The sequence below is a fragment of the Bactrocera latifrons genome, unplaced genomic scaffold (assembly GCF_001853355.1).
Source record: "Bactrocera latifrons isolate USDA-ARS-PBARC rearing strain unplaced genomic scaffold, ASM185335v1 scaffold_432, whole genome shotgun sequence".
Taxonomy (NCBI): domain Eukaryota; kingdom Metazoa; phylum Arthropoda; class Insecta; order Diptera; family Tephritidae; genus Bactrocera; species Bactrocera latifrons.
Window position 1 is genome coordinate 121,171 of NW_017537082.1, and position 4,690 is coordinate 125,860.

Sequence of the window (4,690 nt, forward strand, 5' to 3'; positions counted from 1 at the left end):
GACAGAAGGCTGTTGCGCATAATCAATCTGTGGGTCGTAGATTTCTGACTAAAACCTTAGAGCAGATCCTATTCAAAAAGTCAATCTCCCCTATATCCAGGAGCCGCCACAGATAATGAAAAATTTATTGACAAATAATCGCACATATTTTTAAACAACATACGACGGTACAATATTTTTTTTCAAAGAGGGTTTCTTTCGATATAGAAATTAGGGAAGATAATTTTATGTCTACTTTTAAAATAGAGATCCAAGTGTATCATTTAATAGGCCATCTACCATCATCAGGTCAAAGTCCACAATTCTTGTAAATTTGTTTAATTTCAGACGCAGATCAGCTACCGTTACGGTCAAACAAAGCTCCAATGCTAAAAAATTATTTAATTAACAAACTGCAAATCACACTGAATAGCTCCAATATATACATATGTACATAAGTTGTTTTAGACAAAACTTGGATCGTAACTATCCAGATAATTTTAAGTTTACAAAATAAATTTGATGTAATCGTTTACAGGGATGCTCTGGCACAATAAATTATTTTTCAGGAGCAGAGAAAGAAAAACATATACGGACAGTAAAGGCCTTTTTASAAAAATTAAAATAATAATAAAARAATAAATATACTTTCATGTTCGAATTTCCTTCATAAATTATGTGTGGGAAAGTGTGCACAAAATTATAACTTTTGAAACGATTGTTTAATACCCGTGCGAAGCCGGCCGGGCTCCAAGTACACAACATCTGTATATTCAAAGTTATTCTTATGATTTAAAGGCTCTTTATGATATTATATGCAGCTACTCTCTACAAGTATTCGCTCCACACACAATCTCGATGAAGAGTTAATTATGAATTCCTCTCGAACCGATAATGAGCCGCCTGTAAAGCTTTTCTAATGCCTTTCTTGCAGTTAGTACTCCACGAACCAACGGACTAAGAAGTATTTTGAAGCAAAAGAAATAATCAAACAGAAAAGAATTTTCGAATTAAATGCAAAAAGTATTGGTTGCATTTTCGGAAATGTCAAGCTTTCAAACATTCTTGCTCCTGATCGTCACGTTGTGTGTATAGCGGTAAGCAGTGCTGCGATCAGATCAGTGGTCTTCGGTAGACCAATTATTACTTTTATTGATAAAWTATTTGGTTTTCTTATGGACACCGATTGCTGCAATAGTGTGCAGTGCAGAGAATCATAAGTGGGCGTGTAAATCCGGCGGCTGTATTGCAACAGAAAATCTGTGCGATGGCATCCAGTACTGGTTCCGATGAGACTAAGGCATCTTGCAAAGGAATGCAATGTTCATTTAATTAATTTCGTTGTGATTATGGTGCATGTATATTGCTCGATTTGGTATGTGACGGTGTTCTCCTTTGTGTCGATTCAGTGAGATGTGTCGCAAGGATTTACCGCAAAATGAGATAGATGAGGAAATTTGCAATAACACATTTTTCGATTTTTATTTTGCGGAAAATCGATTGTTTTCCTTAAAAGTGTTCTRAAACAAGAAAAAAAAGTTAACTGTGGTTTACCGCCAAATAAATTAGGCCTTTCAAAAGTTAAAAGTTAAATCCAAGACCTCAAAGTTTGTACGGCAGCTATATGCGACAGTGACAAAAATCAAGTGGAAAAATATTCAATTAAGCAAGAACGAAATTTTGATCGTTCAATTTGTACGGCAGCTATTTGCTTTRGTAGTCCGTTTTATTAGCGGATCCAAATGAGCAGTCATTTGAGRATAAACGGACGTGCTCAAAATTGCAGATGGACAAATCAAATACCGAGAGACTAGTTTGTGATATTTGTTTAGATGGACATGACTAAATCGACTCAACAAATCGTGCTGATCATTCATATATACATATATTTTATCGGTGGCTGATTCAGAGGGGAGAAATGTGCGGCATTTAACAGTGAAGTCAGTGCGGAAAAAGTGCACTGTGTTTTTTTTTAAATTAGTAGGATTTCATATTAGAAGGTCGATTTGAAATTTGTCCACCATGATATTAAACTGTTTCCATATTTAATTTAGTAATCTTCGTGTTTCAATTGAATGTTTATTTACCCTCCAAAAACTGTTTCTGCATCCGCCCCTGGTTAATGTAAAGCCTAGAGCTACGTTGTCAGGCATCTAGTTTAGTTTAGTTGTACCAAAAATCAAATATTAATTTCATCGATGCGGCTTGCTTAATCATTTGAAATTCCAAGGCCGAGTCAAATTTGATCAGGTAGTCGAAAGAGTTTTCGTATTTTATCAATAGATTTCGTTGCAGTCGTATATTTTCAGTCCTACCAATCACATTGCGTCATACCATATAATGTTGGAGAGGTGAGATTTTAAGCTTCCTTTAATCAAATAAAAAATCAAATTCGGGGAAGTTGAAAAAAAGTTACAGCTGTTCAAAAATTGAAGACATTCGCTATATTTTGAAATTTTTTGATTAAAAACGGAATAATGCTACGTTCTGGTACTTTTGAATTTTCGATTTACACTGATGGAATAATTTATACATTCGCGGCCACGCAAACCTTACCACTGAAAATGTACAAATATTGTGCATATTTGACTATATTTTATAGCAGTATAGAAATTTTTTATTTAGAAATAAGTTAATGACAGGTTATTAATCAAAAATATTAAAATTAAAAACAAAACACATTCAACTATACATAGATAAATCAATTTAAAGATAGTGAKCTTTGCAAAATGAGTTCGAAGTGCAAAAGACTGACAAGCGATGTAATAATTTTTTTTAATTTTTTTTTTTTTTTTGTTTAAATTCATTTACACTATAATTGAAATTAATATTTTATATATAGAGTAAGGCCAATTTTATTGTATTAACAAATAATAAATACTTAACAAAACACATATTCATTCTTATAAATTTTTATTTTATATTTTTTTAATTGAAACAGGCAGCTTTGTAGGTGTATCGCTTTAAAAACAATAAAATCRCTTTTGTATAGACACAGAAAAACTAATTTTTGTTTTACTCATGAAACGTAATAAATTAAAAACTATAACTAGAAGGTCCGAAGAAAATGTAAGAAATATAGTTGTAAGGTTTGCGTGGCTACGAGTGTAGATAGGTTTACAAAATTTTTTTTTGTTTGTTTACCAAATGCATCAACATAATATCARTGTGGGAAGGACTGCGCCTACGATTGTGCCAGCGTCGTTTCACGATCAAATACTGCACTGTSGAATTATCGAATTTGCCATTTCTACATAGTAACCACATGAAACCTGCATCTCACTTACTTAGCCCCCGTCTGCTCCGATGATTACATTTTAAATTGAAACTAAAAGCAAACATACGTTTCAAAGAGCTGCACATCGTTTATGTAAAAGCATTTCAAGCAGAAAATTACACTTTGACATTGTCTGCACACACCCAAAGTCAAACGTCAATCGCAAACCCACCCACTTCTGCCAAATCTACTTTTCAATACGTTCGCTCGCTGACAGCCTCAACCGACCCACTTATTGCCAATAAACGTCGTCGTTGTTGTTGCCAAACGACAACAATAACAGCAATACAAGAGTGAAACGTTAAACGACACGGCAAATAATAAGCAAAACGCCCACACCATAGCGTTTAGCGCGTTCCCCTGCCTNCAACAATAACAGCAATACAAGAGTGAAACGTTAAACGACACGGCAAATAATAAGCAAAACGCCCACACCATAGCGTTTAGCGCGTTCCCCTGCCTCCGCCATTAACACGAGCTGGCRATGTTTGAATATCAACGCTTTTCTGTAGCAAAGTCACCCTCGGCTACGTACGCGCCGAGATGCTACATTGGCGCATATATGTAAGTATCATGACMGTTCATTGAGACACCGGCKGGTGAGAAGTGGGAGCCGYAAAGAGAGGAACGGAGCGTAAGRAAGTGTGGGGAGTACCAGCACAGGCGTGCAAATGTCTGCGGGTGACAAGCCAAACACCAAACAAATTTTATTTGGTGTTTTCCAATTTTGCTCCCCCCGAGACCAAACTTCCCCCAACGCCTGCTGAAAGTCAAAGTATAACGGTACTTTTATGTTTTCCCCCCGATTTGTTGACGGCATTCTCGTTTATTGGGCGATTGCTCTCGTCCAGACGACATTGGCAAGTGTTAAGGGTTGTTGTTGTTTTATTGTTATTGTAATGGTTGTTGTTGCTGGGCTGACGAAAAAGGCACAGACAACGATGACAGGCGACAGAAGGTTTTCGTTTCAGTGTGCGTGTGTTTGTGTGCAAAAGTGCGGTGAAATGTGTTGGACTTGCAGTGGGTGGGTGGGTGACTGCTGGAGAGAGCGTGTCATAAATATTTACCGTTAGCTCGTTCGGSGTTTGAGTGTTGACAAATTTATTTAATAAACTTGTGGTTTTTGTGGTGCACTCAGCGCACGAATGTCAATAATTTGACAGTTAATTCGAAAGTAATCAAATTAGGAAGAGCGTGAGATATTTAGAAGTGGAAGGAGATATACACGTAGTTATCTGTAAAAATATGAATTAGTTTTAAAATAAAGATACCTTTTTTTAATTTATCACAAGTAGTTAATACATAAGAGGAATAAAAATGTTTATTAGATTTGAACAAGTAAGGAAGGGCTAAGTTCGGGTGTCACCGAACATTTTATACTCTCGCATGATAAAGTGATAATCGAGATTTCATTATCCGTCATTTATATATATT